Genomic DNA, 15274 nt, shown 5'->3' with positions numbered 1-15274 from the left:
AAGATCCTGTTTTGTGATTTATTAATATTTCAAAAAATTATTTTCATTAGTGTCATAATTTCAAAGAATTTAATGGTGAGATTTCTGAAGTATAGAATTGCCCTACTAGAAAAAAAAAGAACTTTAGTAGTTAAAACTTATTTTTCTGATTTGTTTACATTTTGCTATTACATCTTCTGCTTTTTTTTTTACTTTGGTTTTCTCTTGATAAATCTGTAAAATCTTTGGAAAAAAATAGCTATTTTCCAGTTACATAAGATACAACTTCTGAAGAGAAATTCTGATAATTGTGGCTACTTTTGTGGGTTATTTTTGTTCACCCTTCAGCAGGCAAACTATGACACTTGAAAGTTTAGTCATTTAGACCTATAAAGTTAGATTCTGTTTTGTCTTCAGAATTATTTTGCATCTGCTCCAGTACTTGTCAGAGTTTCTTCAATTTGTTGGAATTCAGTCAGTGTTAGGTGTGTGGGTGACTTGTAATTTGAATATATATGCAGGATGTCTTTAAACCGCCCCAGCTGTTGGCTAAGAGCAAATATTTCATATTTGTGAGGAAAAGCTGAGAAAATTCCTCTTGTTTACAACTGCCAAGTCCATCTGATGAAGGCGCATTGTTATCTGACAGCCAATTCATCTCCTTGGGATTCTGAAATTCAAAACGATTTCTCAGGAAACTTGTGGATACTTCCTTCAAGTATTTTCTTTTATACATTAAATAGCAAGCACTTTAAAGCTTTTTAGGTTTTTTTTCAAAGTCTTAAGTGTAGGATGTCACATTTCCACTGTAAGTGTAATGTGCCAAGCTACTGTCAAAGAATACCTGATGCAGTCCTCTTAGCATGCCAATGGAAGGTATAAGTGAACCTTACTGCAACTTGAACTCAATTTGGTTTATAAGATTGTTTACATGTAATATTTCTTATGTTGGAATATCTTGTGCTAGCGCATACAGGCTGAATTTTAAAATGTGTTTCCTGTAGTTCAGTGCTCTCTAATGTGAAGAACAGACCTTCACAGTAGTTTCCCTTTGGGGAAAAAAAAATATAAATCCATCTCTCTAGGTTAAATGGTGCATTTGGATTTTTTGTTTTTGAACTGGAATTTCAGTTACAAAATAATTTCTTTTTTAGAACAGTTACTCTGATTTCCAAGGAACTGTTTGGTTGATCAGCGAGTTACTCGTCGTGAATACTCATTTGTAGCTCTGCTGATGCAAAATGCTGAATATCCTCAACTCCCTCTAAGGGAAGTAAAGACCTGAAGCACTTTGCAGAATTAATCTGAGAGAAGAAACTCTCAGCCTGCTCTTCAAGAAGAGAACTACTTAAATTATGATTTGATTAAATCTATGTATACCTCTCTCAGGTGGATAGAAATGTTTCTCCTGTAGTTTAGTAGTTAAGCAACAACGAATCTTTAGTACAGTAGATATATGTAGTAGTATGTACACAAAGCTATTTAGACCTAATATGCTCCATAACAGGAATTTGTGTCACACCCATGTAATTGTAGAAGTGCAATGGAAACCAAAACCACAATAAATACTGCCATAACAAGTGATTGTTACTACAGCAGTCCTGCTGGCATTTTAAAGTGAAAATGTTCTGTTAGCAATAAGTGATTGTATAGTAGTACCTACTGTGTAAGATCTGGGAGGGAAAACGAGATGGAAACTAGCAACTTAAGTTTTAGGTCTGTGGAACTTGAGTTGCTGGAGAGATCCTGGTGAAGCTGAAGGTGATGTTGCTATAAGCCTTTTAGTTGGATACTTCTCTGAAGTCTTCAGCCAAATAAATGGGTGTAGACTGCTGTGTTCACTTAGTTACAATCTCCATCAGTCTTGTCTGAAGGCTCAGCTCTTACGGGGCTGCTAGCTCTGGTCCAAACCAATTTGGTACAACACTGCCTGACCTAGTAAGCCTGCCATGAATATGGCTTTCTTCACAGCCTGTATCTTGAACAGCTGAATCAGTGGTCTGTTGTGTTGTGTAGATGCTCTGTCTGATGGTACAACCCTCCTCAGTATGTACTGCCCGTTTTTTAATCAGTGGGACAGTTTGTACCTTTGTGTACATTCTGAAGCTGTGTCAAAAACTCTTGGATTAATTATGATCTTGGCTGTCCTGTATTTAACATCTGCAAGACTTCCTATATTAACTAGTAACCTGTATGATGAGCCTGTGTTCCTATGAGTAGGGCCTCTAAGAGTATATGGCTGTTCAGTACATGGCAGGTCCCGTAAAGAAGGGATCGGGATGTGTCGTGTTACGTTGTCTAAACCTCTCTTACATGGGCCACAGTAATGTATTGGTGGTGGGTTTCACTGTGCTCCATGGTGGGAAGGCACAAAGGGTCAAGATGTGGAGAATTTCCACAACATTTTAGAATTTCCAGGGACCACTGTTTGTTATGGGAGACAAAACCTTTTGAAATGATTCCTTACTAGAATGTGAAATTAAACACTTGTTTCTTCTTTCTTTATAAAGCTGTCATCTTGGTATAATGTTTATAATAGTTTGAAATAGTCTGTTAAGAAACAAGATGAAGATAAACTAAAAATCTCCACTTTCTGAAAACGAACACTATTATTAGACACAGCTTTAAAAATGACTTTTTAAAAGTGTAGTCAATTTATTTTAAGAAGTGTAGACCACCTTCTTCTGGTGTGTTGAAGCTACTGCTCAAAGTATCCCAATGTTTTTACAAGCTATTGTCATCTGGAGAGAAGTATAAAATTTGGCTGAAGACAGCTGCTATACACTGTTGAACTGGTTCTATTATAAGCTGCTGAAGTCTAAAATTTCCTTACAGTTCTTTGTACTCCAGAAATACAATGCAGTCAGATTTGGAGGGCTAAATATACTCTTCACTTGTTTATGTAGCAAAGCAGTTACCTTTTTAATTTGTGAATTTTTTTGTTTCAATAATAATTTTTCCTAATAATGTTTCTATGTCTAGTAGTTGAGATGCCAGCTGTGATCATTTTAAGACTATGCTAAACATCCAAAAAATGTCAGGATAGGAAGAGTTTACAGCAATTGTTTGAAAACTACCCACATTTTTTCTTCCTGTATTTGTGAATAATCCATTGAGGCAGCAGTATGCCCCTAAAATGCTAATTTGGAGTCTGATTCTGCAGACATTTACCACGTGAATAACTTGTTTTGCATGAGTAGTCCTACTGATTACTCTTGTGAGAAAGGTTACTTGTGTGGCCTAGAAAGTTTCCAGGCCGAGCCCCTACACTTTTGATACTTGAATTAACAGAATTTATTTCTAAAATGTGTGTTTATTGTCTTAACAGTTCTAAAGAGCTATCTGTGCAGACTTTAAAAAAACCACCCAAACAACAAAACAAACAACAACCAAAACCAAATACAAAACCCACTTCTGCTAAAAACTAGCACGAGGTAAAATGTTACACGCTCTACAACTGCAACTTCTGGGCTAGTATCTGAATATTTACCCCCTATACCTCCCCAAAAAACAGCCCCCCTGAGCTACATGATGTGAGTGAGCTGAAATCCTGAGTTCAGTAGAAGAATGCTGTAAGGATTGAACTTCAAGTTGGTACTTGAAATAGGTTTTTAAACTGAAATCTATCTATGTTGTATTTTCATGCTTCTTACAATGTATCACTAAATGATGGAGAGGGAAATATTTCAAGAATTAAATGTTTTGTTATAGTTCATGCATTTTTCTAAATTTTTTACAACACAGTTCTAAAATAACAAACTGAGGAATTGTCTGTACTTGCTATTTATTGGGGGTCCATCTCCACAAGTACATTAAAACAGGTTATTAAAACTTGAGAATATTTACTTAGTGTACTTATGAGTGCTTGAGTAGTACTGAAAATTATTAAAGTTTTGTTCACACTGTTGATGAACAATTTGAAACTTTTAGATGTGTCACTGCACAGAAGGAAAAGTATATTTCAACTACATACTTTCAAGGAAACGGGTTTTTTTTTCCTACTTGGTAAACAAACTGAAGTACTACTTGGATTTCTTTTCTGGATATAAATCTATATATGAAACTGCTATATGTTTGCAGGTTCTGTAGCAAGGGCTTAATTAACCTCAATACATAGGAGTCAAGCTTGTCAAAGTTATTAAATGGGATTCAGTATAATAAAGTGGCTTTTAGGTGTATTTCACATATTACATGTTTAGAGTTATCTGTTTGGGCTCTAACCCAGTCTAATAAATGTGGTAAATAATTAGGCTGTATTAGCAGGTTTTGGAATTAGAAAATCCAGAACTCACTTAGGAGTTACCGTGATCTCTGAATATATGGCGATTTACAGAGCATCTCATCTTAAAGGCGTGCATAGCAGGATGGCCTAAGAAATAAAACGTTCCATCTAGGATAAAAACAAATACAGCTTGTCTTGGCCAATACTGCCCACCAGGCCTGGGCAATTATTGAGGGAGTTAGCAGCTGTTTCAAAGTAGATAAACTAGTACTGCTCTTTTTGACTAGTCTAAGACAGGACCGTGCTATATTGTATGTATGTTCTTTCTTAGAGTGCAGACTTACTGTATCACTGATAGGATAAAAGATATTTTCCAGAGATTAAAATAAACCTATGTGCTAACTTTTTATTATATATTGATGTGTGGCATGAGATTACCATTTTATTCCATTTATTTGACTAACTCTGTCCATAAAATGTAAATTCCAAGTAGGAAAATAGTAACTTTTTAAAAAACAATAGCAGGATTTTCTGTGATTCTTTAAATGTGAGCTGAGTCAATAAATTAAACCCAGAATAATTAATTTTGGTCTGAACTTTTTCTTTCGGGTTTTGAATCTCTGACAGAATATAGTCCTTTCAGTTGTAGAAAACAAGTGTTGAAAACCCCAGGTTTCACTTCTACAGAGATATATAATCAAAGTTCAGGAGAAAGGACTGCTGGAAAAAATGCCAGATGTTGGACATAGTGACAATTTTAACTGAAGCAAAACCTAGTGGGTTGGTTGGTTGTTTTGGTTTGGTTTTGGGGTTTTGGTGTGTGTTTTTTTTTTTTTTTTTTTTTTTTTTTCCCAGTTTACAGAATCTTAGATGTGAAGTTTAAAGGCTAATGTGGAATTTTAGGACCCCTGGTGAAAAATGCTATGTTAGCAGTAGAGTCACCACAACTGTTCCAGGAATCATTTGTATCACTATCATAGCTAAAAGAGCAGCCAATAAATGAACGATATTTCATCTTGTTGTGCTTGACTATATGTAGTCTCAATGAAAGCATGTTTTTTTTGGCAATATGACCTTGTGTTACATGGTATGGAAGTTATACTGAGCTATTAGAACGAGTTCTTAGCTCTTTCGCTAGAGTCTCCAGTTTCTTTTCTCACAGAATCCTGGTCTTCATTTTCGTGTGCAAGTTCATTACTGAAGCTTGAGAATTAATTTTTCAGTTGGGGTACATTCTAAATAGTTTCTGACTACTGTAGCTAGGAATATCTGGGTTGGATTGCCTACAACCTGAAGTGCTAATGCATGTGTTTGTTTTTTAAGGCTGCTTGCGGTTTGATTTTTCTCTTCCTTAAAGCACTGATACTTAATCACCTGTCTGGCTTCAATCTGAATATATGAGCATCTGAAGGGTTAATACCTTCACGCATGTGTGATAGGTAGTGGAAGAATAACGACTTCAGGTAGAGAATACATTTCTGAACAGCCCTGAAGGGAGTGAACAGTTATTCCTTGTTAATCACAGATGTGAAAAATCCTTCTCTTAGCTAATCCTGCATAATTTAAGGGCAATGCATAGCGCATTCCTCATTTTAGAACAAGGAGGAGACCACGAAGCCTGCAGTGCTAATCACTTACCAAAGGAATGCGAGACTGTCTTACATGAATTGTACTGGGGCACCTGTATTTATAGTTTAAAAATAATAATAAAAATTACTACAGTAATATTTCTGTATTAGCAGACTTTTGTCAAAGCAACTTGAAATATCTCCTCTCTAATTTCTGGTAAATCAGAATGAGACAAAGGCTGTCTTTGAAGACAGTATTTAAAAAGATGTAGTGTTCTAATAGCATCTTAAAAATCAGCTCATATAGCTACATTTTGATTGCAGAATACCACAAAAGATTTGACAAAACTTTAAATCCAAGAGTGATGTTCTTTTAAAAGCCTTGTAAACGTTCACTATTATTTTTAGTATATTTTATTCATCTGAGTGTCTTTTCTCATGGGACTCCTTTTATAGGTCTAGAAGTCAAATTGCAGTGAGAAGTCCTGTTTGCTCTTTGCAGACCTTTTTACAAATTCCAGGGCAGGAAGGCTGTTTATTTTTCCCACATCTGTTTTGTGCTCATCCTTTGTGACATTGTTTGCTGGATGCTCTTCTTTCTTGCTTCCTCTGAAATGGGTAATTTGCACTGTTGCAAAACGCTGAAACCAGGTTTGATTCTACAGAACTGTTGTATCAATGTTTTTGTTTCAAATAGTGTTTTGTGTTCAGAATCTATTTTAAATTGATGATATAGAGCACTGATATTAAACTTAAAGCTATACATTTTAGTTTTACTGTTTAAAATCATATCTATCTGTTGCAAAGCCAGTTCAATATTTAAAAAAAAACAAACCCAAAACAAAACAGGTTTAACGTTAGATGGCCACAGGTAAAAACTGAGTTCTCATAGCACATTACATTTTAGTGTAGCATATTTCAGAGAGCATCTAACATGCTCCTTATTTTAACTGCAGAAGCCACAGTTCTATCTGGAATTTTGCAGTTAAACTCCAAAATGTACGCGGGATCTGGCTTCATGGCTGCCACTTCAGTGACTCATACTGTTATATTACCTCATTTACCCTGAAGAATCTGTTTGAAATTTATCGGAAGAAATGTTTTATTTTCCTTCATAGTATGTAGTGCATTGTGCTGGCTTGTCTTTAATAATAGTCTAGACTGATAATCAAATACAATTTGGCAAAGTATCCCTTAATATTTTTTTTTAAGACACACCAGCCTTTCTGACTTTAGTTTGGCAGGATGCCTGTGCAGGTGCTACCGAAGAATACTTGAATGAAGACTTACTGTGGTAACTTGGTGCCAGAAAGACAGTTACAAGCCTATCTATCTAGACTACTTGCAGGCCCTTTTTGCCTTTCTAAACTATCTGCCAAAACTGTGGCTAATTCCTTCTAATAGGTCAACTTCCCCTCCCCTCCTTCTTTGCCTATTTTTTTTCTTGGAAGTAATCCCAAATGTTGTCAAAGATCATACTTGCTTCATCTGATACTTGATCCTATATTACTTTATGAAGGTTTTATAACTTCTGTTTCCTTCTTTGTGGTATATTTTATACAATAAAATCCAATGAATTAGATTCATGGGATTGTGGAGATTTGAAGGAGCCTCCGTAGGTTGTCTAGTCCCACACCACTGATTAATGTAAGGTTGGTCAGAGCAGGTGGCTGAGGGCTTTTTCCAGTTGGGTTTTGAATGTCTTCAACAATGGAGAATCTACAGCCTCTCTGGGAAACCTCTTTCAGCATTTGACCACCCTCACAGTCAAACACTTTTCTTATGTTTAGATGTCATTTCCTGTATTTTGATTTGTGCCTGTTGCCTCTTGTCCTTTCACTGTATACCACTGAGAAGAGTCTGACTCAGTCTTCCTTACTTGGGAAGGAAGTGCATCACTTTTATTTATACACATTGAGATCCCTCTCAGCCTTCCCAGTCCCAGCTCTTTCAACCTCTCCTGCTGTGACAGGTGATTCGATCTGTTGAATCATCTTTGTGGCCCTTCTCTGGACTTGCTCCAGTATGCCCATGTCACTCTGGTAGTGTGGAGCCCAGCACTGGATGCAGCACTCCAGATGTCTCATTAGTGCTGAACAGAGGAGATTAACCTGCTGTCAATGCTTTTCCTCATATGGCGCAGGATGCTGCTGGCCTTTGCTGCAAGGGCACATTGCTGGCACCAGTTTAATTTCTTGTTCACCAGGACCCCAGGCCTTTCTCTGTAAAGCTGATTTCCAACTGATTGTCCTCCAGTGTCTGCTGGTGCATGGGGATTTTCCTCCCTGGGTGCAGGACTTTGCATTCCCCTTTGAGCTTCATGAGGTTCCTTTTTGACCAGCCAGTCCAGATTCCTCTGACTGGCAGCACACCCACCTGGTGCACCAGCCTGCAAACATGCTGAGGGTGCATTCTGTCCCATCTTCCAGGTTGTTGGTGAACGTGTTGAGCCACTACTGTTCCAGTACTGACCCCTGCAATACACCTGTAGTCACTGTTCTCCAGCTGGACTTTGTGCCACTCATCACAACCCTTTGAACTTGCCAGTTCAGACAATTTTCAGTCCACCTCACCATCTGCTTTTGTAGCCTGTACTTCATCAGTTTGTCTGAGGACAACTGTTACGGGAGACAGTGTCAGAAGCTTTACTACAGTCAAGATAAACATCCACTGCTTTCCCCTCACCTACAGTTTTCCTTATTTCTTGCAGGAGAGTATCAGGCATGATTTCCCCAGTTGTAAATCCATGCTGACTACTCCCAATCATCATTTTGTCCTTAGCAGGTCTAGAAGCAGCTTCTGTTTTGCTCTGTCACCTTCCCAGGCATCAAGGTGAGGTTGCCCAGCCTGTAGTTTCCTGGATTGTGCTTTGTTTCACACTTTCTTAGTGCCATAGACAGAATTAAGAAGAGTAATCACCAGCTATTTGTAAAAATATCCTTTATGTTGAAAAAGTAAGGAATAGCGAAGTGTTCAGAGAACCACCACCTTAGTTTCTCCCTTTTCCTCTTAGCAAAAAAAAAAACCCAAACCCAACTAAACAAAGCCCTTGCCCTAGCTCTGCTTATATTTGAAAACCTCTTAAAAGAAGCAAATTGAGTATAGATTCCTGATTTTCTGTGAAAAACAGTGTTCTGTATAATATCTGGAAAATCAGTTGGGGTAGGGGAGGAATGTGGTAGTTCTGGACTTGACAGCAACCCCTTGTGAGAAGGAAATGATGGACAGAAAACACATGAGGGTTCAAGTAGTGTACACTAGTACAATGTACTACTATAGTTTACAAAGTGATTTTTCACCACTTCCTACAGAAGTAAGAGACTGAATGCCTATCAGTAGTGCCTATGTAAGAGTCGTGCTTCTTTCAGAAAAATTTTTTACTGAAAAATAGCTAATTGGTATTTAATATAAAATTGAAAGTAACTTAGACGTATTTCTTAGCTAGTCACTATTTAGCCTGGAAAATGGAGCCCTGATTAAGTGGTTATTGACCTGGGGAAAATTGTAGCCTAGGCATCCAAATGCTGTGAGATCAGCCCTGAACTTTTCAGATTCCAGTTTTTATTCATCTGGTCAGTAAACTTGATATTGCTAGGTTTAATGAGATCATGAGTAGTTTGACTAGAGAAGATCTTTGCAGAGAATTCTTACCTGAAGAACTGGCACAATCTTTTTGCTTAGCTCTTAGTTGTTGGGCTTTCTTCTGGCTTGATGACATGTTCGTGCAGGTCACGTTCACAAGCAACAGTTGCCAGATGTGTTTGAAGTTCAGTAGATTGTGGCTTTGGACACAGATGCACAGATTTTCTTTGCCTCTGGCAGATATAGTAACACCGTTTTTGTTGAAGAGTAATAAGGCTTGCCTTCCTTGCAGACATAAGCCTAAGTTCAAGCGCTGTATAAGTTCCCTGGTGAGGAAGTAGGCATCACTTATTCTGACCCTATTATATCTAGGGTCAGGTTTCTGGGACTTGATGGTTAAACCAGTCCATGGAGATGATTTGGGTGCTGTGCACTAGCTTTCTGTCTTAAGATACATGGATTGTTTTGTAGGTTGATTTTGTATTTCCTGAGCTCATGAAGCCTGAACTGATATTAGACCTTCCCAGCAGATGCATATCCCTGTAACCTACTGTAACTACTTGAGGAGTCATTTCTAATGAGTCATTGTGAGTAGAAAGTGCTGTTGCATGAACACTCAGCAGTTTGTTTACTGACATGTCCTTTCATTTTAAATTGAAACTTAGTGAAAAAATGTTTGTGTCCTTTTTAAGGTTATGCACATTCTGCAAATGAGTTTCAGTGAAAAGATGTTACGTGGTATTTTTAAATGGATGTGATAGTAATGTCTTCTGCTGATGATCAAACAGTAGGTGTGGATGTGCTCCTTTGAAGAGTAGAACTTCTAAGCTACACAGTACTGTGTGTTACTATGCCTATTCACTTGTCAGCTAACTTTGAAGGAGGAATGAAAAGTAATGACTTCTGCTATCATTAACTTTGAGTTGGAAGCCTTCTATCCTTTTTCCTGAAGCAATGGTGGTAGAATAAAAAGCATCTGTGCCTTATATTTAGGGTTTTGGAAGGCTTTCAGTCTCGCATCCAATGGGACAGGCTGTTTCTAATTAGAGTGAACTGATTTATAATTTACTCGGAACAACTCTTAGCTACAATCATTTCTCAAGTTATCTTTGAGGGCTTCTGTTATTTTAGGTGACCTATAGCTAGAATTGCATTTACTTGAACTCAAACCCACTGGAAGATGACTTATGGAGGACAAAGTAGCAGCCTTCCAGTACCTGTGAGGTGGTTATCAAAAAGTTCAAGGCTCATCACTCTAGTGAGACAACAAGCATAAGTCGAAATGAGATGTTATGACTGGCAAAACTTCTTCACTGTGAGGACAGTCAAGCACTGGAAGAGCTCAGTTGCCCGGGGAGGCTGTGCAGTCTCATACAGCTTCTCTGGCTGTGTGTAGTTGATTACAATGGGATCAGAAGCAAGTTACAGTGAAGGTTGTAACAAGTCTGGGAAACAAATACAGACCTGCTCATGAGCAATTGCAGAGACTGTAATTAAGACTCTTCTTTTTCTTTCCTCACTTGTGCATGATTGATACTGGATCATAGTTCTTGTGCATGAAAACTTGAGAGGGACATCAGAACGGGCTGGTGCATGGCCAGACTTCATTGGGTTAGGATACCTGTCACTGGGAGCGTAATGTGCTCTGCCCCCAATTTTCTCTAACTCCATCATCCTCTACATATCCTCTGACTGCATGCAGAAGACAAGTAAAACCCAGATATGCACCTATTCCTGCAAAGGTAGCCTGTTCTCTAGAACCAGTAACTTAAATCAAGCTAGTATTTTTACTTACCTTACTGTTGTCTGTTTGACAGTGTAACCTATTGCTTGTCCGTACCTACTTTTTATCTGCCTATTGGTATCAAGCTTCCTTTAAAGACTATTGCCTGCCCATCTGTCAAAGATTGTCCTTTTTCCTTAAATTAATCCTTCTGAAAGTTGTAATAACTTTTAAGTATATTTGCATGTTTCTTCTGTCACTTCACTTTTAAGATGATTTTTCTAATTGTTACTATGTTTAGAAGACTTAGCTCTGGGAGCTTTAAGCTGAAGTATTTAAAATACTTTGTGTAATTTAGGTAGTATGTGGACTCTGAATTTGTCATGAAGAGCTCAAAAATTTACCTGTGCCAGTCTGTCAGTTTGCCCAGGCTCTTCCTAAAGCTGCATTCATTAACAGAAGAAAAATAAGTTATATATATTTTAATTGCAACTGTGCCTCAGTTTTGTTAAATTGAAAGGATTATGTGATGTTGGACCCTCATCCATTTATGTCTGGTCACTACCAAGGGACTTTACAGTCCAAGGTATTGCAATATTAGAAGAGATTCTCCAGAATGTTTTCTGTTGCTTGCCCTATTAACACTTCATCTCTTCTAAGCTCTCTGCATTTGCTTGAGAAGCACAATTTTTTCTAGCTCAGCTGGGAAACTGAATGGTAGCAGTATGGAATATCTGATCATTGTTTCTTCAGTGCTTCACCTTGAAATTCATGCCAGTTCTGGGAGAGCAGTGAAGTTGATGCAACTGAAATTTCTCTTCTCATGTTGCTCCAAGGGAAACGCTGTCTGCTAGCTAGCTGCGTGCCAGCGTACAATGAAAGGAAAAGTAGTGGGTTTTTTCTGGTTGTATTTACTCTGCAGTAGCTGTAGTTCTTTGCAATCTATAGTCATGGATTCTGTGATCCATTTTGTTCTTCCAAGTCTTTGCTTGCCTCAGGTTTCAGCTTCTGGGGAAAAGGGAGATCATGCCTGTCTTGCTCTTATTGCATTGTGTCTGTGTGTCCTGGACAGGTGTTGCTATTTCAGACAAAATAAGGCATGAGATCAGCTGAAAAAGTAGAAATGCCGGTATTGGAGAACCATGTACATTAATAGTAAACTTTTTTAAAACAGGGATGTGTTTTCTGGACTCCTTGTGTGGCTCTGTCTCAAAGATTGAAAACTCTTCATAGTGACTGTTCAACTGGAACCTGTTGGGTGCTGTGATATTAGTCTGCGTATTCCAGATTTAACCTGCATCCTTTTTCACACTCACTAACACATGCATTCATAGTATTTTTTTAAACAGAACTATCTATTACGGTCTTGAAAAATTCATTTCAATCAAGTCCCATTCATAAAATCTCCTTATAGAAAACTTAAGAACAACAAGTTGACCCCTTTGAAAACATCTGTTATAACTTGTTAGATGTAGAGAGTAGCTGAAGCCTCTTTCTAAAGTGTGATAAAGGACATGTTTCCCATTATTGCCTTTATGTACATTAGTAATGTTTGATACTCTTAGGCGCAGGCAATAAGGAATGGTCAAATTTTTGATAGAGAAAGCTTTGTTCTAAAAGAAACTGCAGTGAGTGGGATGAGATCATTCAAAGCAGAAGCTAAAAACCCCAGGGTTCATTAAAGATGGGTAATTTAGTTTGTGTGTTCCCTCAGTTCATTTAGTGCTCAAAGAACAAATGTTTTAATTTTGTGAAAGGCAGAGTAAAAAATGTAGGTTGAAAAACGAAGTGCCAAGCTCACTTGGTAGAAGCCGTTGAGTCATGAGGGTAGTGCTATTTATTGTTAGGTACATTCATGAGCTTGACTTACTGTCTAAAACTTAAATGTTAAAGTCTGCACATGCATCAGTATGTTAACAGTATACTCAGTTGTGTGGGCCATGTGGACTACAGGTTGTAACAGGAACTCCTGATCTAAGGTGGTATCTCTAGGTATGTACTAGCACAAGTATTTTGCCTGTGAAGTATCCTTCTAAAGTGACGCTAAGTGTGTCCTTCTAAGACTGTTACTGCATTTAGCAAAAGGCAGCCTGCTTGAAGAACTTTATCATCGGTTAGTACTATATCATTGTACTACATTACCTCTTTTGTATTATACGGAACTTCTACAAAAAAAGAGATAGAGTGATTTCACTGCACCTTCAGTTACAGCTCATCATTATTGTCTAGTGTCTGAGGCTAGTAGAGTCCTTATAAAAATATCAACAGATGTTTCTGTCCTGAATAGCTTCTGGTTGGACACTAACTTCCCAAAGTCTTTACCCTGCATGTTTTCCTATGTACTTTCGATCTGTAATCATGGACTTAGAGGTTTAAGTCTGAACTATCTATTTAGCAAAGACAAGGGATGAATGAATTTTACTTCTCTTTATTTAACCATTTGTTCAGGTTCAGTTGCTAAGAATTCCATTTTCACATGACTCTTCTGATCGCAGATGTAATTGTTACTTTGAAACAATTTTCTTCCTACTACAGTTTTGTAGTTTTAGTATATACTTTTATATGTAAATTTTCTAAAGGTAAGAAAATGTCTATTTTAAAATGACCTTATTTTGAAAATGCAGTAGATCAAAAATCTCTACATTATTACACTTTCTTGTTTTTTATGTAGGTAAGGTTTTCTTTCTTAACAATGTTCAAAGCAGAAGTCTTCCAATAGTCATTAACTTCTTTATTGCTCTATATTTCTTTTATATTGAAAACTTCCTTTCTACTGATTTGGAAATAATGACTTGCAAGATCAAAATTCTTATTATTTTTGCTGTTGTTGTTGTTACTGGATTAAGCATTTTTTTCTGTTTAACTGCATCATCACTCGTCTCACTTATCCCAGTACTGTAGTCTTTACTTTTTGAGATCTTTCTTTCACTCTAAGTTCTTTTTAATCTTCTAAATGTGTGATTGAAATTTCTTCTGCATAAAGAAATTAGGTTTTCTGATGCTTGACTAACGAAAAGGAAACTGACACTAAAACTGGAAAATCATGGATATCTAGATCTCAAAAAGCTGACTGCTTTCTTATTGCTAGAAAGGTGGAGAGCAAACCTGTGAATACATAAAATCTCTCTGATTTTGCTCTCATCAGTAGTCATGTTGAACTTTAAGCAAGCAGTAACTATGTGAACTACAACTGGATCTTGAGTGTGTGTGTGTGTGTACATGGGAATTTATGGAAAAACCTTTGACTTGAAAAGACCTTTAGATGGAACAGTGTTTATGAAACATCAGCCCTGAGAGGCCTAAACAATCTTAATTGTTTGAATTCAACCCTAAGACTAACAAAGAAGAAATTCTGAAGCTCTGTGAAGTTCTAAAACTTAGTTTTGCAGAACTGCTGTCCAGTATCTTTTTTTTTCACCTTGTGGAGTGTCTTGGTAGCAGCCTGTTGGCTTGTATAACATAACCACTGTAAGGATGAAGTAAATATCAGAAAATACCATGCAGTCTGGAGTCCAGGAATGCCTTAGAATTAGTATATTGAGAAGCACTGTGCATTGCAAACTAGGACTCATGATGAGGTTGATGGAACAAACCAGTTTTTTTCAGTATGTTGCTTTTCTTGAATGGCAGTTGGCATATGTGGTGCATTGCTTAAAAGCAACTAAAACCCTGTTTTGAGCTTGAATTCTGGACTGGTACAACTGTATGCTCCAGGGCTGTCACTTATACACATTAGAAAGAATAATCTGCATTGTATGTTTGGAAAAAAAGATCATGAAAAGGGAATATATTTGTCTTGGCTAGTGGTTGTTCTGTTGCCTATGGCTATACTACAGTGGGCTTTGAACTTGTCAAATCAAACTGAGCAGGTTTAACCCTGGTCAGCATGTTCAGTGAGAAACTTTGTAGACAAATGGGTGTCCTCCAGATTCTAGTTGCCATTTTTCTTTTGTACTGTCTTATGTGCAACTTTTTTTTTTTTTAATTTAACTTCCTCTTGGTGTATCTTTACAGCTATAGAAAGAAAGCTGCATGCAAAAAAACCCCCCGTAATGCCAAATACAAGCTCGGACTTTGATTTTTTTTTTTTTTTTTTCCTCTGACTCTTATTTGATCAGTGTTTCCGTAACAGCTTTCTTAGCTTTTTTATTTAAATAGGTTATATGGATCTTTAGATACATTATCTCACTACTTAACTAA

At 37.2% G+C, this 15274-nt stretch overlaps 1 protein-coding gene across 2 annotated transcripts in view; it reads left to right on the top strand.

Annotated features, from left to right (window-relative positions):
* The window catches only part of SLIT2 (slit guidance ligand 2), a 268071-nt gene that overhangs the window by 5800 nt on the left and 246997 nt on the right, over positions 1 to 15274 (top strand). The window lies entirely within an intron of this gene.

The sequence above is a fragment of the Balearica regulorum genome, chromosome 4 (assembly GCF_011004875.1).
Source record: "Balearica regulorum gibbericeps isolate bBalReg1 chromosome 4, bBalReg1.pri, whole genome shotgun sequence".
NCBI classification, from domain to species: Eukaryota; Metazoa; Chordata; class Aves; order Gruiformes; family Gruidae; genus Balearica; species Balearica regulorum.
Note: the sequence above shows the minus strand (reverse complement) of the source record. Positions and strands in the feature narration are given on the sequence as shown.